This window comes from Solanum verrucosum, unplaced genomic scaffold (assembly GCF_900185275.1).
Source record: "Solanum verrucosum unplaced genomic scaffold, falcon-dt-bn FXZP01000238.1, whole genome shotgun sequence".
Lineage (NCBI taxonomy): Eukaryota > Viridiplantae > Streptophyta > Magnoliopsida > Solanales > Solanaceae > Solanum > Solanum verrucosum.
In genome coordinates this window covers 4,604,755-4,632,563 of record NW_026020630.1, presented here as the reverse complement: position 1 = coordinate 4,632,563, position 27,809 = coordinate 4,604,755, and the positions used below count along the sequence as shown (strand labels likewise).

General features: G+C 33.9%; 1 protein-coding gene and 1 pseudogene across 1 annotated transcript in view; one reads left to right on the top strand and one right to left on the bottom strand.

Annotated features, from left to right (window-relative positions):
- The window catches only part of LOC125811818 (NAC domain-containing protein JA2), a 70,551-nt gene that overhangs the window by 13,939 nt on the left and 28,803 nt on the right, over nt 1-27,809 (top strand). The gene's annotated exons all lie outside the window — the stretch shown is intronic.
- Nucleotides 155-27,775, bottom strand: LOC125811816 (mannan endo-1,4-beta-mannosidase 1-like; annotated as a pseudogene).

The following is a 27,809-nucleotide window of genomic DNA, read 5'->3' as shown; positions in this document are numbered from 1 at the left end:
ACAATTTATTCAATTACATTCTTGTTTAATTAATCAACTTCAACATGTTTGGTAATATCATCTCAAATTAATAATACTAAAAATGATGGATTTAAGATCATTCAAATCCACTTATAAATTGATTATTGTATAATGGCAATCCTCATGCCTTCACTTAATTGAAAGAATGAGCCAAAGCTGTCATGACATGAGCTTGGTCTGAAATAATTTGTGTAGTTGAAGGATTTTGTCCCAAAACAATACAATAACCATCATCATAATTCTCCATTCCATGTGCCATTAGTTGCCATACTAAACTTCCTGCCATTGTTCCACCTTCTTTTGCCAAATTATACACATTTCTATATACACTACTCATAAACATATCTCTTGATCCTTGACCTCTACTAGACTTTCCAAATTCAGCAAGCACTAAAGGTTTCTTTAATATTTTTCTTGCATCTTCCCAATGACTTGTTATCCACTTTTCCATCCACACCAATTGTGCATCATCACTTTGTCCAGACACCCTATAAAAAAAATATTTAGATCTATAATGAAAACATGTGAATTTGTGAGTAGAGGTAAAAATTACCATTGGTCAGTGTATGCATGGATAGTGGCAAAATCAATTTCATTGATAAGTTGGTTACTAATGAAATCTGTTCCAACTTGATAACCAGGATTAACTGACTTCCTTTCAGGAATTGAATCACCATAAAATCCCTCCATTCCAACTTCTAACAAGTGTTTGTTGTCTAATGACTGTTGACACCCAATTTTGACCCTCCCCAATATAAATTGATCATTGAGCTTCCTAAATTCTAAACGATTTGAAATAATTGGCTTTATAAAATTCAAAATAATTTTCAAGTCATTTAAAGTAGTTTTGTCATTTATATAAATTTTTAAATAATATATATGTTTTAAATAATTATGTATATAATTAGTATATTTTATGAATATTCGAAAACCATCTCAAAAGATGTTGTTTGATTAAATATTTAGTTAATTAGTTTAGTTATATAATAAGTTTATATTTTAAATTAATTAGTTTATAACTAAGTTAATTATTTTTATTTCGTTAAGATTAATTTTGTTTTGATTAAATATTTAGTTAATTAGTTTAGTTATATAATAGTTTGTATTTTAAATTAATTAGTTTATAATTAAGTTAATTATTTTATTTTGTTAAGATTAATTTTGTTTTGATTAAATATTTAATTAATTAGTTTAGTTATATAATAGTTTATATTTTAAATTAATTAGTTTATAATTAAGTTAATTAGTTTATTTCGTTAAGACTAATTTTGTTTTGATTAAATATTTAGCTAATTAGTGTAGTTATATAATGGTTTATATTTTAAATGAATTAGTTTATGATTAAGTTAATTATTTTTATTTCGTCAAGATTAATTTTGTTTTGACTAAATATTTAGTTAATTAGTTTAGTTATATAATGATTTATATTTTAAATGAATTAGTTTATAATTAAGTTAATTATTTTTATTTCGTTAAGATTAAGAAGCTTGTTAATTAATTAATATTAATTCATCTTGTTTAATTACTAGTCGAGTTTATCCTAATCAACTAAGTTTGACTACATTTGGCTATAATTTAGATTCATATAGCCAAAGTTTAAATCCCATTCTAGCTTATTCAATTTTAAAGGGCCAAATTTTGGGCCTTTTCTCAAGATCCAACAATCAGCCCAACTCCATTTATTCTCCAACCCAACCAATTTCTAATAACACAATATTCACCCACCAATAATCCCAGCACTTCCTTTTGTTTTCCATTCAGCTGATTCGGCCCACCCTTTCAATTCCTCAAAACCCAACAAATAATAACAACACAGCATACACCAAACCGACCCCCACCTGCAACGTTCTTCCTTTTCTTCTTCGCAGAAACGAACAGCAACCCAGAACGAGCAGCAGCCCACTGCGTCCAGCAGCCCAGAAATTATCGCAACCCATCTGTGAAATCCAACAAATCGCTCCAGTCCAGCAACGCGAACCCGAACCCATCGCGTCACCCCCCTAGTTGTACGAAGACCGTTGCAAGAATTGTGAGGTGTCAAAATCCCACGCCTCAAGTGTCCTTGCTCCTCAAATCGACGGTCCCCTCTTTGAATCCGTTGGAGATTTGTACCAGAGTAAAGCTGGCAACCTTATCCTTGGAGAGCAATTCAAATTTCAAATTCGGATGGAATCCCGGTTTTTTCCTTTTTTATTCCAATCTTTCCTCTTATAAATACCCACCTCTTTTATTGTTTTAGGGGATTTTTTTTGACGATTGGAAAATATACAAACTGTTCATCATAAGTGATTTTCGCTTGAGAAATTAAAAGGCTCTCCGAATCCCTAAATTTTGAGAACTAGAAGATACAGTTGAAAATTATTGTTCATATTGATTTCGTTTCCGGCGACGTTAAGCTCATTAATTGTGGTGGGAGTTGTGCTCTTCCCGTTTGTCTCAGTTCGCTGCTCTCAAAAAGGTGATATTCTATCCAAATCTCGACTCATACATGGCTTTGCTTATGTATTTAATTTAATGGTATTTCTCTTCTTATGTAGTAATGGATTTTAAAATGCTTTCAATGTTTAATTCTTTCAAAAATAATTCATCATCATAGACTATTGTGAATTCTGTTGGTTTGATTTTTATTTTATTTTTACAGATGAACATTGCCTTTTTGCCCATGTCGTTTGCTTGTTTATTGTGTATATTTGGTTTCAAACCCAATTTCCGTTGCTATTTTAGCCGGATTGAAAAGCTACCAGTACTAATCTTGATTTATTATTCGTTGTTTGTGTATCTCATAGGTGTCTGTTAAAGATTTCGGTTTAAATTTATTTGAATTCATAATTTGGTTGGCTCTTGATTTTATTTTAATTTTTTCGCTGTTGTTCTACTATCCGCTTTAAACAATACAAGTTGTGCTTTGCTAGTCTTAGCATTCGAGTAAGTGTGATGTGTTATAATCTAAAATGCCGTGAGTTATGCGGTAGTATATTATTCCCTGTAGCATATAAATAAATTTAATGAATTCCTTAAATGTGACTATCTTCTCTTAATAGCTGGTCATTTATGAGTCCTTAAGGAGTTATGTGATTTGTTTTCACTTGTCTCTAGCTTATCAAATTGATCATATTTGTAATTTCCTATCCCAGTTGGTTAGTTAAGGATCATTTAAGTTAAGTTCAATATTTTGTTGTAAATGGTGTTCAATGGTTTCTTATTTTATTTTCGGGTTATTCTACTAATTTTCTCCCTTTCTTTTGTTACATATGACACCAATTCGAGTCTATTCGGACTCCACCCTTGCATATCTTTGAGTCTTTCGAGTCATCCTCATCTTTGCGGTGAAAAGGAAGCTAGCGTACAGATCTCGGAAGCGAAATAACAGTCTGGGAAAGCTCGAAAAGGAGCTGTATACAGTAGTATACACTTGTATACAGCAGTACACATGATATACAGGTCAAAGGACAGCGTATACATGGTTAAAAACGGAATTACAGGTGTTCGGGAGATGAAATGGAGTGTATGCATTTAGTGTATGGGCTGGTATACAAGAAAACAGTCCAGTATACAGCCTATATACGACTGTATACAATCAGTGTATACGCTGTTTTTGGACACGAAAATGGGCCAAAGTCCCTTATTTTTTGGGTAAAATTTAGAATAGAACAGGTCCAAGATTTGGGAATTTGGGCCAAAGGCCCGAATTTAATATTTCCTTCCTTGGCTTTTTATTTGTATTTGACTAACGCTTTTATTTGGTTCATGGTTTAATTTGATTAAATTCCCAAAGATAGTCATTTCACTTATTATATATATATATATATATATATATATATATATATACACACACACTTAGCTTTAATTTTATTTATTTATCTTGTCACTTAGGTTATTTTCCCCTTAGAAAAACCCCCCTTTAGTCCTACTTTCCCTAAGATAATTAAGATGATAATAATAAAAATAAAAATAAATGATAATAATAAAAAATGAGTTTCCTTTTACTTGGTTAAACTTTCAAAAATTAGTCAAAGTCACTTTTAGTCAAATCGTCGGTCAACCGCAAGTTAGCGGGCATTCCGAGGGCCTAACACCTTCTCGGAATGTACATTGAACTTCGAACCCTTTTATTTTCAATTGATTTTATCTGTTTAAATCTTTTGAAAACCTTTGATTTTTTCTTGATTTTTTTTACTAAAAATTAAGTGGCGACTCTGTTCTTTTCGAAATTCGATTTCTCTTAAACCATAAGTTTAATCGACTTTTTAAAAACTCAGTCATTTTCCTTGTATATACATTTTTTTTAAATAAAACAGAAATGGCGACTCTGCTGGGGAGTATTCAAGTTCTAACCATAAGATTTGACTTGTTTGACTAATTGTATTAATTGCTAAATTGTTTATCTGCTCTCAACATGTTTAAATTAATATAACTGTCATTGCATTTCATGGCATCTTCTTATTATATTATAGTATATTAAGGACGGTTTCTGCATAATCGCAGTCGAACTTTTTATACTCAACCCTTTTTCGGAAGGATCGGCAATTTATTGGTACGTCATGCGTCCAATGGTTGTCGTGAATTCCAGCCTAAGTTGTCCACTTGGGTTCCCGGTCTTTCAAAGCCACTCTTAGTCAACTAGCGTAGAGCGAAACCAAATCCCAATTTTTAGCGCATTTTGAACTAGGTCGACCCAACACCCAAGGCGTGTTGGGCCCATTAGAAGCCCACCTTGTGTCTATTTGGCCCATTTGCCAATAAAAAGACAATCATACTTATATGTTTTAATTGAAGGATGTATATGTCATTTTTAAACAAATCAATTATCAGGTGGGGGTGGGGGTTTAATTACCTTTGTTTGTTTTTCTTGTAGGATGAATCCGACGTTTGAGCCGTTGAGAACCCGAATGGTGACTATTCCTGATCCTTACCTCCAAGTTTGGTGGAAATTCATGAACAAGGAAGATAAAAAGAAAGTTCAAAGACATATAGGCCATCTCCCGTCATTAATGGAAATGGTGGCTTACCCCGACTTGATTGGAACGATGGTGAAATTTTGGGACAGAGACAACATGGTATTTCGATTTGGGGAAGTAGAGTTGACTCCAACTATAGATGAAGTTCTTGCCAGTTACGAGAGTGTTGGCATGTGCAACAAGAGGAAACACCAACCCGATACTGATCTTCTCTTTCCAAAAGTATGGGATTTTGTCGAAATCAAAGAAAAATTGTCACTCGTCAAAGCTGAATGGATGGACAAGCTGCTCGGGTCAAATATTCCACTTCGGAAGTTGTATTATCGATTTGGACGCGCAAGAGCTCATGAGAAGTTTAAAGATGAGTTCGTTTCAGAAGAAAAATGGAAGGAAACACGCCCTCTCGCTTTTGCGATATGTCTACTTGGGACAATGGTGTTTCCCCAAGGACCAAACTACACCATCCATCCAAGTGTAGTAATGGTTACGCATGCTATTTTTAATGGAGTAAGCTACGGGCCTGTAAGAAAGTACTACAATTTAGCTCCTATGATCCTTGCTGACATTTACAGGGCATTGGATAGGTGTAAAAATGACACACGTTTCTTTCAAGGGTGTAACCTGATACTTCAATGGTGGATGATGCGACACTTGATCAAAGCTCATGATCCAACAGAACCAGATCCCTTGGAAAGACCGAACAGGCTCGAAAGTCACGATTGGTGGGTGCAACGTAATCATTTCAATAGGACTGGAGGCCAAGAGTTTTGGTACCCGAGACTTCAGAGTTTGAGAGAGGAAAATGTGCAGTGGTCTATCCAATGTTTGGTAGTAACAAAACAAATTGTGATCCGAAGTGGAAAGGCCCCCTACTTGATATTTGCTGGGTTGAGAGGAACTCGGCCATATGCTCCTTCTCGAGTACTTAGACAGCTAGGAGGGAAACAAGAGCTTCCTCAGATAGAAGACATGACAAGATTTGTGACGGATCATGAAAATGGCGAAGTCGCTTTTACTAAAAAAATGCTTCAATTATGGAAGACTCGAAGGGTATTGGGCGAGCCGGTGCCAAATAGGTTTCGTCCGGAATGCTCTAAGGATTACAAAGAATGGTTAAAGAAGAGTCTCGCCGGAACTATCGAACCCGATCCAAACGTTCCCCATATTATTGCAGATGTTGGAGCCAAGCATCAAATCCGACTTCATCAACTCCAAGAGAAGTTTGATAGGAATGAGCTGGAGTATCAACGTCGACACTCAGAAGACGCCAAAGTCATAGCTCAGTTGAAGCAAGAGTTAGAAAAATCCAGGTAATGTATGTCAGAATTAGATGATAGCATGGAGCAGCAGATTCAGTCGGTCGAGAGGTTCAGACATCAAGAAGGGGCTCGGTTGGCAAGAGATCACCTATGGGCGAACAGATATGCTATGTGGGAAGAGGTCAGCATCGCCAAGAGGGCCAGACTTGGTGAAGGATCAGGAGAAGCTTGAAGTTTGTTATCATCCCCTGCGTGGGATTGCTTTATTTGTACTTTGTTTTGTAATTTACTTTTCGAACTCTTTTCCCAAATTTTATATTTGTCCAACATTTTTGAATATTATTAATGAAATATTTTGGGGATAATTAATTGGCTTAAAAAGACATATACATCCTTCAATTCGCTAGGCCTATCCTTGGCACAAAAGGGTCACATGCATGTTTAGGACGCGATATTTGTCTTTTTACTTGTGTGCTTTAACTGTTTATGTGGTACGTTGCTTTGAATGAGGACATCTTTAGCCCACTCCTTTTCAAAAATTTCTGAAAATCTCTACAATGCTAAATACAATGTAGGGGTAGGGGTACCAATGTCCTAAAAGTAGGACAGAGGGTATCTGCATACCATTTACGATAATTTGGATATATTTGTCTCTTTTCCCTATTAAAAATTTCATCAAATATGTAATTGTGAATTCAGTAATAACTAAAATAAGCTATGAATTCAATCACTAGTTCCAAACTCATAAATTTCAAATTCTGATTCTACCTACGACAAAACAAATTAAGCTCTCGAACAAGAACAAATTTTCAAGAATTGAACATATCAAAGGCCAAAACCAGATGTGGGAAATTAAGACGTGCATCTGTTCCTCTGAGCCTAGAGGCCTTGACATCGTAAGCAAAAGCAGCTTCTTCAGTACTTCCAAACGTGCCTAACCAAAATCTAGTTCTTTTACGAGGAAAGCGAATCTCTGCTACCCATTTTCCCCAATGGCGTTGTGAGACAGTGCCATAAACATTCATCATCGTAGTCGTCCTCGTTCCATTGTCAGTGGTTCGACACTGATTAAAGCAACTTTGAGGTGCAAAAGAAATCATTAGTTTGATTTTGAGTAAGTGATTGCCAATTAATGTGACAATTACTTGATGGAGGATCATCTAGAGCAAAAGGAGAAAGAAACCGTGGTTCGTAGCCACGTGCTCTAATCGTCTGAGCTACAGGCTCCACCCCGTCTTCACTTGATCAAAGGCTATAATGTTGTGATGATGGGCTAATTTTGAGCTTTTTCAAAGGTTTATACATTGACATAATGGATTGAACATTATCAAGAGTACTTTTTTTCTTGATTCATTAAATTGGGAAATATATAAAAATAATTATTTTTAATATACACGACAACTAAACGAGACGAAGTATTTAGCAATGAACAAGTGACCAAATTTGTAGCTAATTTGGAGTCATCTTTAGTGTTCATATCAGTCCATTTAAGTTTATCTTAGTTTTTAATAATATAAGTACTTGAAATACTCTATATCTTCGTGTATAAATCTCTTAACAAAAAATATAATTTTCTAATTAGGCAGCATAATTCACTAAGCATTTCGAGTTCACACAGAATTAGACAAAAAAAGACTCACTCCAACTCCTAAGTAGTGCGATCTAAGCCACCTATACCCTAATACAAGGATATTCATAATACAATTTTATCGTATCACAAATTAAACAGTATCACATAAAATATAACGAAAAAAGTACTAAAATTTGTAATAATTATTTTACCTTTGTGTGTGATTGAGCAAGGAAGTGCAATTTGGACGAACAAAAGCAAGAGCAGCAGCATCTCCGATCCAAAGGTAACATAAGAGGTGTCAAATGAACGAGTCGAGATGAGTTTTTGAAGTGTTTGTTGAGGAAGTAAGCATTTTTTTGATGCAGGAGTATTTAATTCTTCAGGAGGATGAGCAAATGCCTTGTGAAATATAGCCAACATTGTATCTTTTTTTAGCTTCAAGATGAATATCTAACAACAATATAAAAAAATGGTTACTGAAGGAGGATATATATATTATTATAAACTTTTTACATTAATGTTTTTATTTTTATTTTTATAGTATAGTAATAATAATAAAGGATGCTAACTGAAATATGTCAATTTTATCTTGTAGTGATAGAGTGTGACGTGACAATGATGAGGATGGATAAGGTTTCTCGTATTCCCATGATGTCTTTATCCATTTAGATTTTATTAATAATTTTACTATTAAAAAATCCAAACTATATTAAATTGAAAAATATAAAAATATCTCTCTTTATCACAATTTGATTCAAAACTATCAGTAGGGGTGTTCACGGATGGTTTAGATCGGTTATTGATTAAAATTAAAATCAAATCAATTTAATTGATTTTTAAATTATTAAAACCAAACTAAACCAAACCAAATATAATATTTATTTATCGGTTTGGTGGTTATCGGTTTCGGTTTGGTTTGGTTCGGTTATTCAGTTATTAACCATACATAAAAATAAAAGAAACAAATCATTCAAAATGTGAAAAAAGTGACAACAATCCATTCAAAATGAAAAATAATTAGAATGACTTAAATTGCTGAATTTTCGATCACTAAATTTACTATCAATAAAAGCTTTAAAATTCACTATATTGGCCTAGAAGGAAGAAACAATAACATTTTCAGTCTCACAAAGAATTGTCATAGACACTCATATACATGAAATCAATAAGATAAATATTTCATCTTGGGCATTTTTGTTTTTAATAAGTAAATTATAAAGAAATTTTAATGAAAATATGTATAAGATCTTTAAAATTGTTTATAAAAACAATATATTAAGTATGTATATTAATAAAATATATGTATATAATTCATCGGTTCGGTTCGGTTATTTCTTCGGTTTTTTTGAATAAATCATATCCAAACCAAATACTATCGGTTTTCAAAAATCTAAAACCAAACCCAAATAAAATCGATTTTATTTTATCGATTTGGTTCGGTTTTTCGGTTTGGATCGGTTTTTATCCAAACCGTGAACACCCCTAACTATCAGTATCGCTAATAGTTTATCCAAAAATGCTCTTTTCTTATTTAATGGATTAGTTTTTTAAAAATATATTTATATATATTATATACTATTAAACACATTTTATTTATAATAAAATAAGTTAGAAATAAATTTTTCTTTAGTCAAAATTAAAATAACATAACTAAATGTACCTTTTTTTTTACTAATAATATATATTATACATTACATTATATTATATCATATATTATATTATATTATACATTAGTATAAGAGGCTAGAACACACATGTTGACGATGAAATGTGTGTTTCTTGGAATTAAATTTCTTATTAAAGGGCATTCTTGTCATTTAATATTAATAGAATTTTAATAATTTTCATATTTAGAAATTATGTAATTAATATTATTAATTATAATAATTAGTAATTTAAAAAAAATATAAAATGAATATCAGTCAACTTCCCAAATTTTACTTATGTCAAATAAATTGAGATAATAGAGTAAAAACATTTTAAATAATTTATATATTTACAAATTTTATTTAAAAAATATAAATTGCAATATAAATGTCTCTAAATTAATTTTTCTATGATTAATAGCTATTAGTTGCTCAACTGTAGTGGTTTAGAAGTTCTTGATATGGGTAATAACGCTATAAATGACACATTTCCTGCTTGGCTAGGAACACTGCAACAACTGCAGGTCTTAATATTAAAGTCCAATGTGTTCCATGGACCAATTACTACTTGTCAGACTACGTTTTGCTTTCCCAAGTTGCGGATTTTTTATCTTTCGCGTAACAAATTCAGTGGCTCACTCCCTGCAAAAGTTTTTGGAAACTTCAAGGCAATGATTAAATTAGATGGTGAAGATACTGGACAGATCAAGTACATGAAACCATCTGATGAGGGTCCATTTGACACATCGTATGAGGATTCTGTGAGTTTGGTGATCAAAGGCCAGGATATCGAGCTAGAAAGAATCAGCACGATTCCTCACGGTCCACAATTCAACACATTTGAAAATGACTCGTATGGCGGAAACCTTGATTTATGTGGACCTCCTTTATCAAAGCAATGTGGAACGAGTGATCCATCACATACTCCTCAACCATTGGACTCTGAAGAAGATGAAGACGAGTCATATTTTTTAAGTGGATTTACTTGGGAATCAGTAGTCATAGGCTACAGTTTTGGACTCGTTGTTGGAACTGTTGTGTGGAGCCTTATGTTTAAATATCATAAACCAAAATGATTTGTGGAATTTTTTTGAAGGCATTTTCCCCAAGAAAATGAGAAGGTCAAAGAAGAGAAGGCCGGGACAGCGCATTTAATTGAAGATTGGAAGTACTAAGTGTCTTTGTGATGTATTTTAGTTTGTTAACTAACTGAACTTTTATTTTTATTTTTTCTTCTTAATTTTTTGTTTGTTGTTAGTATATATTTTGATAGCAACTTATATGTGTTATTTTAGTAGAATGAGCCACCTGTTAACCTGTGACTTAGTGATATGGAGGCGATTCTTTCCCAAAAACGATCTCTTGGAATGAGAGTAGGGATTGATGCAGTTGGGATGGAGTCGCTTGTGACATGTTAACGAGTTTTGTTATCGGTCTAGACCTTAGTTGTAGTTATCTTTCACGGGACTATTCCTTCAACAATCTCTAAATTGAAGCAACTCACACTTTTAGATCTTTTGGAGGAGAATTTTTGGATGCATTCTCGAACTTCCAAGTGCTACCTGAATTGGGTCTTTCTAATAACAGCTTTATCGGTTCATTTTCCCGTCCATTTTAAGCTTGAAATGTCTACAAAGATTAGACTTGTCGAGTAATTCCCTATCCGGTCCACTACCTAGCAATTCCAGAGAAGCTAGCTGAACTGTATCATATTTCTCCCTTTGTTTCCCAGTAGTTTTTGCAGAGATAGTCGATGACCTCGAGATGAATACACATCTAGAGAAAAATTAGAACATAGGTGAGTATTAATTATTTTCTCAAGTCTTCTCCGTTTTCTAAAAAGTCTTGTGAAACACTACAAAATATGAGTAACGAGTTGTTAGAAGTGACTAGTACTCATTCATGGACCACAAGTTGTGTATTTAGTGATGCCAAAGTTGTATTATTTTCTCTCAATTTATGCCAAAGTTGAGCAAAACAAATATTGTATAATTGGTACTATCAACCAAGACTGAAAAACTTGGTCAGTCTTTTTGGAAAGTGACAAATTATGAGGGGGAAATTAAGTACCCCATTTTATTTGTCTGGATATTTTACTTTTCTTTCTTCAATTTAAACCTCGCACTTCCATAGACAAGTCACCAACAACAACAATAGCATACCCCATGTAATCCCTTAAGTCGGGGTTTAAGAAAAGTAGAGTGTACAGAGACCTTATCTCTATGAGGTAGAGATAGAGAGGTTGCTTTCGAGAATAAAATACAAGTTGTAATGTGAGCAACCAATTATGTCCGTCATCAAAAATATCCAACAACATCAGTTGTTTAGAAGCAAATATGGTAATTGGTAACAGCTTATAGGTAAATCTGAAGTATTTTATAAGTTTTGGCTTATCTGAGAATTAGATACTAATCCCTCTGTTTCAGTATGCTTGTATGGTTTTGACTTGACATGGAATTTAAAAAAGTAATTTTATTTTTTTTGATATCTTGTGGTCTCAAATTAAAATATGTAGAATGTACCATGAACCACTTATTGGTTCAATGACTTCAAAATTCCACTGTAACATTCTCACTTGACTTAGTCAAGCAATAGTATCTTTCATTGGAAATTTGTTACAAGTTCTGCACCAAATTTTTCTACAGTGTGTTTACGTAACGGGACCAATTCACATTGTTTTGCGTAACACACACTGCAGAGAAAGTCGATGACCTCGAAATGAAAACAACATTCAGAGAAAACAAATATGGAATAATTAGTACTAGCAACCAAGATTTATAGACTTGATTGAGTCTTTCTGGAAATTGACTTAACACTGGGGAGAATTTTTTTGCAACCACAAATTAGTTTGTGGTAGATGGGGGGCCAGTACCCCATTTTATTTGTCTGGATGTTTTACTTCACAGTCCGATAGACAAGTCAATAACAACTATAACATATTCAGTATAATATCATAAGTGGGGTCTAGAGAAAAGTAGAATGTGCACAGACCTTATCTCTATGAGAGGGCTCTCGACTCAAAAATAAAGCATGGCCAGGCATTTTGAAAAAGGGATTACGAAAATTAGAGTAATAACAACAATAAAATAATATGAAAAGAAGAGTAGTATAACATACAGATGAATGAACAATATGAAAACAAAATAAAGCGGTATTTGAAGCACAAGATACACTTGTGATACCCGGGAAAATAAAACTACGAATATAATACACGATAGACAAGTCAATCTCCACAAATTCTTTGGGAAGTGATAGAATTTTGAGTTCAAATCATGAAGGTAGTATCCTAGACATGTGTAATACACAATTGCACATAGTATGGACAAGAGGGGGTTGCTTAGGTGGTAGCACCTTCCACCTCTTAGCTTAATGTTAATTATATATACTACTTTTTTCATGTTTTAGTTTGACTCGGTGAAGAAGATTCTTGAATTTTGATTGATTATGGGAGAAGGTGTGGAAAAAAACTCTAAAAATTATGTACTGATGTTGTATATCATTTTCCATCTATATTGTTATGATTAAAGTCCTAACAAGAATGTGTATGTTGTATTTTTTTCTTCTCTATTTTTTTTATTGTTTGTTTTTCTTTCTATTACTTTAATTCGATTTTATATGAATTTCTGAATATCGTAAATATGTATTTTTAATTGGTGACTTGATTGAAATTTTGCTAACTAGTAACTAAAATTTAAAATTTACCGTTACTAGCATGAAAGGAATTAATTTTTTAACAATAAAATACGACCCTCATTTAATGTTTCTTGTCACAATACTTTAAATTATTATTTTTATAGTTATTGCATTTTATTACTCATTAGAGGCATATTTTCACAAAAATTACACAAGTGTAACTCATAAACTAGTATATATATATGTAGATAATGATGATTGTTTTGTAAGAACGAACATTCTGTTATTTGTTGAATACACATTTTTTTAATTGGTGACTTGATTGAAATTTCAACTAGTAACTAAAAATTTACCGTTACTAGCATGAAAGGAATTAATTTTTTAACAATAAAATATGACCCTCATTTAATGTTTCTTGTCACAATACTTTTAATTTTTTTTTTTTTATATAGTTATTGCATTTTATTACTCATTAGAGGAATATTTTCACAAAAGTTACACAAGTGTAACTCATAAACTAGTATATATATGTGGATAATGATGATTGATTTGTAAGAACAGAACATTCTGTTATTTGTTGAATACAAAAAAAAGATGGGAATTCTGTTTTTCTTTTATTCACTTGTCTGTTTTTTGTTGGTAATTAGTGAAAGCTTTTCTTCTTCCTCTGTGATGATGCATCATGTTTGCTCTCCCACTGAAGCTTTTGCTTTGCTTCACTTCAAACAATCCTTTCAAATCTCTGACCGACCTAGATGTTTGGTTGAGACTCATCTGCAACATGAGAGCTATGATACTGATATGAAATATGAGAGATATGTTGATATCCCCAAAACGAAGTCTTGGAATGAGAGTAGGGATTGCTGCAGTTGGGACGGGGTCACTTGTGACATGTTAACCGGTCATGTTATCGGATTGGACCTTAGTTGCAGTCTGCTTACTGGAACTATTCATCCCAATAGCAGCCTCTTCCAACTCCATCATCTCCAGACACTAAACCTTGCCCACAATGACTTCTATTCTTCTTCAATCCCGCATAACATTGGCCGATTGAGGAATTTGAGGCATCTCAACCTTTCTTATTCTTTCTCTGGAGGGGAAATCCCAACAGAAATATCATACCTTTCCAATTTGGTTTCACTTGAACTTGATTGTTATGGATGTGAACTTGATGAGAGAACATTTGAAACAATTCTTCAGAACTTCACAAATCTGGAGGTACGAACTCTCTTACTTGTCAACATCTCATCTCCGATACCTGTGAATATTTCTTCCTCCTTAAGGTATGTAGATCTTACATGTACTAATGTGCGAGGTGTTCTCACAGAGAGCTTTTTCCTTCTGCCAGGATTGGAAAGGCTCTATTTGAGTGACAATGATCTTCTCAAAGGAGTTTTGCCAAAGATCCACCCGAGCAACACTCTGTTGGAGTTGGATATTTCTTCCACAGGAATCTCTGGCCGCGTTCCTGATTCCATTGGCAATCTTACACAAATTTGGTATTTGGATTTCAGTAATAATCATTTCACTGGCCATATTCCTTCCACAATCTCTAAATTGAAGCAGCTCACACTTCTACGTCTTTCATTCAACTCCTTTTCAGGTGAAATTCCTGATATTTTTTCAAACTTCCAAGAGCTACGTTATTTATATCTTCGTAACAACAGATTCATCGGTTCGTTTCCTTCTACAATTGTAAGCTTGACACGTCTTCAATACTTAGACTTGTCAAGTAATTCCCTATCTGGCCCACTTCCCAATAATTTTAGCATGCTTCAAAAGCTAGCCCGACTGGATTTAAGCCATAATCAACTCAGTGGTTCTTTGCTTCAATCACTTTCGAATCTCACAAACCTTTCTACCCTTGACCTTTCATCAAATAACATCACCGTCGATGTGGGAAAACAAATCACTTTCCCTGGCTTAGAAGTTTTGCGGTTAGCATCTTGTGAACTGAAGGATTTTCCACACTTGTTGAGAAATGTGAAGACACTTTGGGTCTTGGATATTTCTAACAATAAGATTCGTGGCCAAATCCCAAACTGGTTTAGCCGCATAAGGTGGGACAACTTGTACTACCTAAATCTTTCGCATAATTCTTTAACAGGCTACCTACAACAATTTCATTTCCATAATCTAGAGTATCTTGATCTTAAATTTAATTTCCTTCAGGGTCCACTACCTTCATCCATTTGTAACATGAACAATCTTAAATTGCTAGATTTATCACGCAACAACCTCAGTAACTCGATTCCAAGTTGCTTGGGAAGCATGTCTAGTCTAACAGTGTTGGACTTAAGAAGGAACAATTTCACAGGGAGTCTTCCCCCATTATGTGCGCAGAACACTTCATTGAGAACCATTGTCTTGAATGGCAATCAATTTGAAGGAACTCTCCCTATGTCGTTGCTCAACTGTAGTGGTTTAGAAGTTCTTGATATGGGGAATAACGCTATAAATGACACATTTCCTGCTTGGATAGGAACACTTGAACAACTGCAGGTCTTAATATTAAAGTCCAATGTGTTCCATGGACCAATTACTACTTGTCAGACTACACTTTGCTTTCCCAAGTTGCGAATTTTTGATCTTTCGCGTAACGAATTCAGTGGCTCACTCCCTGCAAAGGTTTTTGGAAACTTCAAGGCAATGATTAAATTAGATGGTGAAGACACAGGACAGATCGAGTACATGGAACCATCTATGATCCAATTTCACACATCATATGATGATTCCGTGAGTTTGGTGATCAAAGGCCAGGATATTGAGCTAGAAAGAATCAGCAAAATTATGACAACCATAGACCTCTCGAGCAACCATTTTGAAGGTGTCATTCCGAAAACACTAAAGGATCTCAGCTCACTTTGGCTACTCAATTTATCCCATAACAATCTCATAGGTCATATTCCAATGGAATTGGGGAAATTGAATAAGCTTGAAGCGTTAGATCTCTCTTGGAATTGGCTCACTGGAAAGATTCCGCAGGAATTGACAAAGCTAACATTTCTGGAAAAGTTGAACCTTTCTCAGAATGTTCTCGTTGGACCAATTCCTCACGGTCCACAATTCAACACATTTGAAAATGACTCGTATGGTGGAAACCTTGATTTATGTGGTCCTCCTTTATCAAAGCAATGTGGAACGAATGATCCATCCCCTATTCCTCAACCATTGGAGTCTGAAGACGAGTCATATTTTTTTAGTGGATTTACATGGGAATCAGTAGTCATAGGCTACAGCTGTGGACTAGTTGTTGGAACTGTTGTGTGGAGCCTCATGTTTAAATATCGTATACCAGAATGGTTTGTTGAATTTTTTGAAGGCATTTATCCCAAGAAAATGAGAAGGTCAATGAACAGAGCTCATAGACGACGGACTTAGTGGAAGATTGCAGGAGTGGACTTTTCTGTTTTTTTAATTTTCTTTTTATTGTTTGTATATGCTTGATAGCAATATAATTGCATGTATTATTTTGTGAATTAAAATTAGTGTTCTTAATCTTTGCTTTCAAACTAAAAAATTAAACTCAAAATAAAAACAAGAGGACATAAAACATAACTTTCCTTTTTACTAAAATAATTTGTTCAATTACATTCTTGAGTTTAATCAACTTCAACATGTTTGGTAATATCATCTCAAATTAACAATACTAAAAATGATGGATTTAAGATCACTCAAATCCACTTATAAATTGATTATTGTATAATGGTGATCCTCATGCCTTTTCACTCAATTGAAAACATGAGCCAAAGCTGTCATGACATGAGCTTGGTCTGAAATAATTTGTGTAGTTGAAGGATTTTGTCCCTAAACAATACAATAACCATCATCATAATTCTCCATTCCATGTGCCATTAGTTGCCATACTAAACTTCCTGCCATTGTTCCACCTTCTTTTGCCAAATTATACACATTTCTATATACACTACTCATATATATATCTCTTTAAAATATTTCTTGCATCTTCCCAATGACTTGTTATCCACTTTACCATCCACACCAATTGTGCTTCATCACTTTGTCTAGACACCATATAACGATCGATATAAAGAAATATTTAGACCTATATAATGAAAACATATGAAATTGTATGTAGGGAAAAGATGTAAAAACTACCATTGGTCAGTGTATGCATGGATAGTAGCAAAATCAATTTCATTGATAAGATGGTTACTAATGAAATCTGTTCCAACTTGATAACCAGGATTAACTGACTTCCTTTCAGGAATTGAATCACCATAAAATCCCTCCATTCCAACCTCTAACAAGTGTTTGTTGTCTAATGACTTCACAAAACTTGCCATTTCTTGAACCCAAACCTAAAACAATATTTGTAAAAAACGTCAATCATAGATTTGATATTTCTAAAATTCAATTTATTTGAACTTGAATTGGGACTTACATTAACAGTTTTTCCTGAATAGTCAGCTTGATCGCGTGGTTCATTCATAAGTTCCCATGCCATAATTGTTGGATCATCTTTGTAAGCAACTTTAGTAATACTATTCAACCTTGTAACCACTTTCTATAACAATTTCATAATATTATTAATAAAAAAAGTTGTTTATATGTATTAAATAATAATTACCCCATATATACCTCAATGTGGTTCTTCAAGTATTTTTTGAGCATAGGATGAGTATAGAATTCATCGTCATTACTAATCTGAGCTCCTGCATTTCATGCCCACCAAACATATTGAGCTTTTCCTCCAAAATCATTCCATTGATTTACAAAGCTCAAGATTAAATGAACACCATATTTCTTAGCTTCCGCGATCACAAAATCCAAACCCTAAATTTAGAACAAGTATATCTAATCAAGGGACTGATCACATGCATTACAACGTGATAATGCAAAAAAGTTATCAAAACTATAATAACAAACGTCCTATACCTAAATAACACGTTCATCATAAACACCAGGTGATATTTGTAATGCTCTATCACCTCCGTCACTAAAAGCCCAAGTACGACAAACAGAAAGACCAGCGGTAGAAGCATCTTTAAGAACCTCAGTAACTTTGTATCTCTCAGTAGGGTCAGCAGCAACATGCATCAACCAATATGAGTTGAAACTATTGAATAGAAAAGGGGATCCATTGAGTTCAAAATGAGAATCTTTAACTCCTATAAACCCGGAATTCGCTTCACAAGCAAGAGCTAAGTGTGGGGTTCCAGCCCCCATTTTTGTTAAAGTCTTAAGTTGGTACAACTACATACCAACTAATTCTTACCAAGATAACTACATAGTTGCAAAGCTTGAAACTTTGGTATTTTCATGATGTCATTGGTGACATAATTAGGAGTAGGTTGTTGACACCCAATTTTGACCCTCCACAATATAAATTAATCATTTCGAGCTTCTTAAATTTCAAACAATTTGAAATAATCGTCTTGAAAAATCCTAAAAAATATATGTTTTAAAATCTCTTTCTAATTAGTTTTGGTTAGTTCTTATTTATTTATTATTATTATTATTTTTTTTTTCCAGAAATAATTATATAATTTTATATGTTGGTTTATATAATTTTCATCTTTTATACAAATATTTAATAAATAGCCTAAAAATAATGTTTAGCATAATTACACAGTTATTTCTTTGAATTAGTGAATTTTATGATTTTCTATAATTAGTTCTCTATTTTAAATAATGAATAAGTCTTGATAATTATTTTTTCTTGTTTTAAATTAAGAAGCTCAAATAATTAATCGATAATTATTCATCTTATTTTAATGTTGACTCGATTTGGCTATATCTAAGTTTAATTCGGTTAGAATAGCAATTAAAGTGGCCAAATTTTAAATAAAAAAAAGGACCATCTTTTTGTTCTTAAAACCTGTACACACATCCACGCTCAAACGTTCTCTTTCACCTTTCCCAACCCTCACACACGCCTCTTCTCCCCTTTCTTCTTCCCAAAAAACTCTAAAGTCAAGCAAGAACCTAATTTCTTCATTTGCCCATCACCCCTGTCAGTCCCTCTCCTTATTTTCAAAGATTACAGGCCTCGGAACAAGGTTTGTTGACTTTGGCTAAGATAAATCTCACCTAAATCTGATGCGAATCAAGATGTATCACATCGAATCCAGATCTGTCGGGGTAGGTTATTATCTTGCTTGTTTTTCCTTCCATTCTCTCCCATCAATCTCTCATCTCCCGCTCAAATGGCTATTAGAATTCAAACCTTTATTTTCAACTATAAATACATGGTATTGGTGCCATTTAGAGGGGATTACGGACTGAATATAGAAGTATAGGTTTCTATTTATTTTCGTTCGCCGCTTAACTGAAATTCATCGGAAACTTTGTCGGAGTTTATCGAAATCTCACTTGTGGTGTTGATATCGCTTGTTTCAGCTCGTCGTCCTAGTATCGCTGCTCCGGAAAAGGTAATATTCTCGTCCTTTCCTTTCAGACGATGTGCGTTCTGTTTTGTTACTATTAGCTTGTCTTGTTAGCTGTGATTAGCAATTCAGATTATTTTTTTTAGTTCGAAACCATCTTCCATAGATAGTTCATCTCTAATCTGATATATGATGTTCGTAACTTACTTATTACTTCCGTTAATGTAAATAATATAAATTGAGTGCTCACTGTCTTATTTTTTTTATTTTATTTTATTTTATTCTTTCTTCATGGCATTTGTTCTTTAGGGATTAATATTAGCCGTTGTATTTATAGAATCTGTGTTCTAATAAACGTTTGTTGCGTAGGCTATGTTATTTTGCATTTGCGAGTTGATGTATTTCGACTTTCTTACTAACTAAGGCCGAGTAAAAGTGAATCAATAAACTGGTCATTTACACTCTGTTGGAGCATATGTTCTTCTATTAAATCCTCCATGTAAAGTGTTTTACCATGTTAATTTTACATATATGTCCTTATTTTCTACACCCTTAAAATGAGCTAAAACGAAATTGTATTGTTTGTATCTAAGTTAGCTTGAATTCAATTAATGTTTAGTCGTCCTCTTCCTCCTTTCTCCATTATTGTTCGAGTTCCGTTGCTTTGATGCCTAAGATTTGCTCAAATCTTTACCTCCTTTACTTAGTAATTTTGTATAAGTGAATAGTCGTTTGCCATAAAGTTAGTATAGAATATCTTATTATTTTTCGGGTTTTAATTTGTTAAAGTTTCATCCTTGAAATTATTTGGAAGCATGAATTTTTTTTTAGTATTAATCGCTCATTATATGGCTTGCTAATTATTTAAGCCCCCATGTTAATCCCTGTAGCTCTGTTATGTCGTGTTTATGGCCTTTTTTTTTTTTAAAGCAAAGGAAAAGATCAAATTATGCCTCATTTGTTTTCCAATAACGTGTAAAAAAAAAAAAAAAAAAGAGTTTATAAGAGCCTCTGTGCCACGTTGTGTTATCAAATTTTACTATCTTTTTGTCCTAAAAGTGAAGATTTTATTGCAAGCAATCTATTGTCAACATACATAGTCATTCATTGATTAAAAGCTAATAATAATTGCATGTTTTATTTCAGTGGCTATTGTCAAGAATGCCTCCTTTGATTGTTGTTGTGATTGTGTGATCTAGGAATTTAATATATTTAACAATATTCAAGCATGCAAGATCATAGTGTTGCCCCCATACGGTTGATTATTAATACCAATGTAATATTTCCTAGCGGAACGAACAAGTGTGGTTGATCCCAGGAAGTTTGGTTTCTTTTTAGCATTTGGGAAATGTCATCTTGTTAAATGAGTTAATTTTAAACTAAGTGCATTTGTTTTACATTTTCTTGTTAACTTAAGCATATTCGGTTGTGTTATGTCTTCTTAGTTAGCATAGTTTGATGTTTGGATGTAGATGAATCCGTCATGCTTGATTTGCCAAGGTTTCAACTTCTCCCATCTGTTCATCACATAGCTAGTATATAATCTTCAAATAAGCTCAAAAATTTAGAAGTGTCCAATGTGTTTTGGAATAATACCATGTGCTGTGATTGATTTCCCTAGATGATAATGCAATGTGATTGGAAATTAATAATGCTCACATGTGGTCTCTTCCCATTCTTGGTGTGTAAGGTTAGCTGCAATTGAATTTGCAATGAAAATGCCAAAGTTTCCTTTAGTTTAAAATGGTACATCAATCAATCTTCTTATTCCATTTGCTAATTTGTATTTATTTGTCCACTTTATGTATGTCCGAGTGAGTCCTATGTATTCATGTCTACACCTCGCATTTCAAATGGGCCTCGGAGGCCTAAAACTCCCTCTTATCGAGTCAACCTCGTCATTGGGAGCATATGGAATTCGAAGAGGAAATCTATGTTATAAAAGAAGCTGAAACAGATCTCAAAAAGCCCAAAAAGAGGTTGTATACAGCTGTATGCACTGATATACAGGTCGAAAACACGAGGACACAGGGCTGGAGTGAAATACAGGTGTTTGGAAGCAAGAAATACACGAAAAGAGCTGATATACAGGCTCGTATACACTGATATACATGAGCTGTATACCAAAAACGGGTTTTGTTTAAACCCCAAAAAAATAGCGAATTTGGCCCAAGAAAGGCCCAAATTCAATTTTTCCCTTACGCTTTAATTATTTAATTGCGATTACTTATTATTTGTTGTTTAACTCTAACTTTAGAATTTTTTAATTAACTTAGTTGAATTCCCCAAAAGACGAACTATTCATCTGAGTTGTTTTGTTTCTAACAAAACTTATTTTATCAATTCTTGTATTTTCATTTATAATCTTTAGTCAAAAAAAATATAAAAATAAAAAATAAAAAAAATAAAATATATATATATATATATATATATATATATATATATATATATATTTTAGTTTAAAAATAGTTTTTTTCATAAACCAAGAATGACTCAAATAAAAACCAACTCATTTAGTTTCGTTAATATTCTAAGTACTTGTCTCTAATTCAATTATTTCAATTAAGGTCCCATTTTCTAAAAATAATAATAATAATAAAAATTGCTATTTGTTAACTATTTTCTCAAAATTAATCTAATAGTATAAATTATTATTATAACTACTTACTTAGTCATTTTCTCAAAAAAGGTTAACCAGCTAATAAGAAATGGTTGTCATGTTTATTAAATTGGTTTAATTTATTCTGAAATGAATTAAATAAATTAGTCTAGTTTTTATTAATTTTCTAATCACTTGCACCTTAATTCAAATATTTTTTCATTTTAGGTCTCTTCCTCTAAAAAGATAGAATAAAATGGTTCATTTCTTAGTTATTTTTCAAACTTAATCGATTAGTGTAAATTATTATAGATTTTTTATGTTATTTCTAAAAAATAGTCAAATATATTTTAAGTCAAGTCGCAGGTCAACCGCATGTTAGCGGACACTTCGAATGCTTAAACCCTTCTCGAAGTGTAAATTGAACCCCGAACCCTCTTTGGTATTTTCAAATGATTTTTTCTGTTTAAATCTTTGGAAATTATAAGTTTTCTTAATTTCTTTAAAAAATTAAGTGACGACTCTTTCTAAGTATTTCTCAAATTGTTTTATACTTAGAATATTTCAAAAAAGTGATTTTTCTAAAGATAGGACAATTACGACACAACATAGATTTCTCCTATAAATAGAGAGCTCTTTGCTCATTTGTGAAATACACCAAGTTAGAGAGAAAACACCATTTTGAGAGCAAAGTGAGGTATTCCATAGACTATACAAGAAAAGTAGTCTGTGAAGAAAAATAGAGTGTGAGGGATATTTTAGTAAGGTGGAAATCAAAAGAGTGTTATTCCTTTTGAGTGTGTAGTAGTCACTTTGAGTATTGTATTCGTGACTATACAGTGTAAAATTCCTTACTATAGTGATATCAGTTGCTCCTCTTGACCCGTGGTTTTTCCCTTATTTAGAAGGGTTTCCACGTAAAATTCTTGGTGTCATTATTTTTCCATTTTATTTCCATTACTTTTACCATATATATTTTTGTGCTTGTCCGCATTTTTTCCCAACAAACTGGTATTAGAGCCAAGGTTTTATCTGAGTATGCTCTGTGGTTGCAGCACAGTCTGAACTTCCACATCAGAAAAGATTTACTTTGGTTTGCAATAACTATTTTTTTGGGGGGGGGGAAACGATGGAAGCCAACACAAGTAGAATGGTCACTTTGAATGGTGTTAATTATGCCATTTGGAAGGGGAAAATGGAAGATCTACTTTATGTCAAGAATTTTTATCAACCAGTCTTTACCACTGTAAAGCCTGATAATAAAATAGATGAAGAGTGGAATCTGTTGCACAGACATGTTTGTGGATTCATTAGGCAATGGGTTGACGATAATGTGTTGAACCATATTTCTGAGGAGACACATGCTCGATCCCTATGGGAGCATCTTGAAAGTTTGTATGCTCGAAAGACTGGCAACAACAAAATGTTCTTGATAAAGCAGATGTTGAGTTTAAAGTATCATGATGGTTCTCCGATGACAGACCATCTGAATAATTTTCAGGGGATCATGAACCAATTATCTGCTATGGGCATCAAATTTGATGAAGAAATTCAAGGCTTGCTTCTACTTGGTTCCCTACCAGACTCTTGGGAAACATTTCGAACTTCATTGTCAAATTCTGTTCCGGATGGTGTGATCTCAATGGATTCCGCCAAGAGTAGTGTCTTGAACGAAGAGATGAGAAGAAAATCCCAAGGTTCCTCTTCGTCGGAGTCCTGATAACTGGCTCCAAGGGGAGAAACAAAACTCGTGTTCTCAGAATAGAGAACAAAATAGGAGCAAATCCAAAGGCAGGCTTAAGGATATTGAGTGCTATCATTGTGGCATGAAAGGGCACACAAAGAAGTTCTGCAGAAAGTTAAAGAGGGAGAATAAAAACAAAGAGGAAACTAAAGAAGATGGCAATGAAAATTGCCTAGCCACCGTCACCACTGAAGATCTTGTTACCGTCCTTGATGCATATATGATAAATATTGCTTGTGATGAGTCAAGCTGGGTTGTGGACACTGGTGCCGCTTCTCACGTGACATCAAGGAAGAATTTTTTCTCTTCCTATACTCCTGGTGATTTTGGAACCTTGAGTATGGGTAATGAGACTGTTTCTAGGGTGGTTGGTATTAGTACAATTTGTTTGAAAACTAGTGTTGGACTAAACTAGTTTTGAACAATGTGAAACATGCTCCTGATGTTCGTCTACACCTGATTTCTGTTTGTGTTTTGGATGATAAAGGATATGTTAGTACCAACGGTGATGGAAAATAGAAACTCATTAAGGGTTCCTTGGTTGTGGCTCGTGGTAACAAACGTCGTGTTCTATACTGGACTACGGCCTCTGCTTGTGTTGATATGGTGAATGTGGTTGAAAGCGATAACTCTTCAACGTTATGGCACAAGAAGCTTAGCCACATCAGCGAGAAAGGACTTAATGTTCTAGCCAAGAAGAAATTATTGTCAAATTTCAAAAGTGCTAAATTAGAAAAGTGTGAGCATTGCTTGGCTGGTAAACAAAATAGAGTTTCCTTTAAGTCTTACCCTCCTTCAAGAAAGACAGAGTTGCTTGAATTGGTGCACTCTGATTTATGTGGTCCAATGAAGACAAGGACATTGGGTGGTGCACTCTACTTTGTCACTTTTATTGACGACTGCTCAGAAAACTTTGGGTCTATGTCTTGAAGACTAAAGACCAAGTGTTAGGTGTCTTCAAGCAGTTTCAGGCTTCAGTTGAAAGAGAAACTGGAAAGAAACTGAAATGTATTCGTACTGATAATGGTGGTGAATATTGTGGACCATTTGACGAATACTGCAAGCATCAAGACATTAGACACCAAAGACTCCTCCGAAGACTCCTCAGCTAAATGGTTTGGCTGAGAGGATGAATAGGACCTTGATGGAAAGAGTTAGATGTTTGCTTTCTGAAGCAAAATTGCCGAGCTCATTTTGGGGTGAGGCTCTATTGACCGCTGCAAATGTTATTAATCTATCTCCTGCTGTTGCTTTGCAAAGTGATGTACCAAATAGTGTTTGGTATGGAAAGGATGTTTCCTATGACCATTTGAGAGTATTTGGTTGCAAAGCTTTTGTACATGTGCCGAAAGATGAGAAGTCAAAGTTAGATGCCAAGACAAGGCAGTGCATCTTTGTTGGATATGGTCTTGATGAATTTGGTTACAGGCTATATGATCCAATTGAGAAGAAACTTGTGAGAAGCCGTGATATTATTTTCATGGAGAATCAAACAATTGAAGATATTGACAAAGCGGAGAAGCTAGAATCTTCAAGTTTTTATGCTATAATTCATCTAGAAGAAGTTCCTCACACAAGTATGCATGATGTTTTGGGTTTGATGATCACGGTGACGCCCATAATCATGTATCGAATCAACATGTTGATGTTGATAATAACAATGATATTGTTATTGATGATCCTCCTGCTCATGAAGTTGTGGACGAATCAAATATTCCGCTCAGGAGGTCCATAAGGCAGTGAATTCCCTCATCTCATTATTCACCCAATGAGTATGTGTTACTCACTGACGGGGGAGAACCTAAATGTTATGATGAGGCCATGGAAAATGAGCACAAGGATCAATGGATTGAAGCCATGCAAGATGAGATGAAGTCTCTGCATAAGAATCACACTTATGAGTTGATAAAATTTCCCAAGGGCATGAGAGCTTTGAAGAACAAGTGGGTGTTCAAAGTTAAAGTTGAAAACACAACTTGAAGCCAAGGTACAAAGCTAGATTGGTTGTTAAGGGATTTGGTCAAATGAAGGGTATTGACTTTGACGAGATATTTTCTCCTGTTGTGAAAATGTCCTCGATTCGTACTGTTCTGGGTTTGGCTACTAGTCTAAATTTAGAGATTGAGCAGATGGATGTGAAGACGGCTTTCCTTCACGGTGACCTAGAAGAAAATATTTATATGGAACAATCTGAGGACTTCAAAGTAGAAGGTAAAGAAAATTTTGTGTGCAAACTCAAAAAAAGTTTTTATGGCTTAAAGCAAGCTCCTAGACAGTGGTACAAAAAGTTTGAATCTGTTATGAGGGAGCAAGGCTATAAGAAGACTTCTTCAGATCATTGTGTATTTGTACAAAAAAATTCTGACAATGATTTTATCATCCTCTTGTTGTATGTGGATGATATGTTGATTGTGGGAAAGAATACTTCCAAGATTGATGAGTTGAAGAAAGAGTTGCGTAAGACTTTTGCTATGAAAGACTTGGGTCATGCCAAGCAAATTTTGGGCATGAGAATTACTCGTCTCAGAGATGAAAGGAAGATTTATTTGTCACAGAAGAAGTACATTGAACGTGTACTAGAGCGCTTCAATATGAAAAATGCTAAGCCTGTTAGTACACCTCTTGCTGGTCATATGAAGTTGAGCAAGAAGATGTGTCCTACAGTTAGGGAGGAAAAAGAGAGCATGGCCAAAGTTTCATATTCCTCCGTCGTCGGAAGTCTAATGTATGCAATGGTATGCACTAGACCTGATATTGCTCACGCAGTTGGTGTTGTTAGCAGATTTCTCGACAATCCGGGAAAAGAGCATTGGGAAGCTATGAAGTGGATACTCAGGTATCTTAGAGGAAGCTCAGATGAATGTTTGTGTTTTGGAGCATCAGATCCAATCTTGAAGGGCTATACAGATGCTGATATGGCAGGTGACCTTGATAACAGAAAATCCACTACTGGATATTTGTTTACTTTTTCAGGGGGAGCTATATCATGGCAGTCGAAGTTGCAAAAGTGTGTTGCATTATCTACAACTGAAGCTGAGTATATTGCGGCTACTGAAGTCGACAAGGAGATGATATGGCTAAAGCGATTTCTTCAAGAACTTGGATTGCAACAGATGGAGTATGTTGTCTATTGTGATAGTCAGAGTGCAATAGACTTGAGCAAGAACTCCATGTACCATGCAAGAACAAAACACATCGACGTCAGATATCATTGGATTCGTGAGGAAGTGGAGAGTGAATTATTTCACGTCAAAAAGATCCACACAAGTGAAAATCCTACAGATATGTTGACTAAGGTGATACCGAAAGACAAGTTCGAGTTATGCAAAGAACTTGTGGGTATGAGCTCTCTCTAAAGAAATTGGAGATACCTCCTTCTGGTAAATGGGACTGGAGGGGGAGATTTGTGGGGTTCCAGCCCCCATTTTTGTTAAAGTCTTAAGTTGGTACAACTACATACCAACTAATTCTTACCAAGATAACTACATAGTTGCAAAGTTTGAAACTTTGGTATTTTCATGATGTTATTGGTGACATAATTAGGAGTAGATTTCTCCTATAAATAGAGAGCTCTTTGCTCATTTGTGAAATACACCAAGTTAGAGAGAAAACACCATTTTGAGAGCAAAGTGAGGTATTCCATAGACTATACAAGAAAAGTAGTCTGTGAAGAAAAATAGAGTGTGAGGGATATTTTAGTAAGGTGGAAATCAAAAGAGTGTTATTCCTTTTGAGTGTATAGTAGTCACTTTGAATATAGTATTCGTGACTATACAGTGTAAAATTCCTTATTATAGTGATATCAGTTGCTCCTCTTGACCCGTGGTTTTTCCCTTATTTAGAAGGGTTTCCACGTAAAATTCTTGGTGTCATTATTTTCCCATTTTATTTCCATTACTTTTACCATATATATTTTTATGCTTGTCCGCATTTTTTCCCAACACTAAGAACAAGAGAAAGAGCCCAGAAATGCAACTTCTTTTTGTATAAGACATTTTCTATAGTGAATTATAGAAGATATATGTGTGA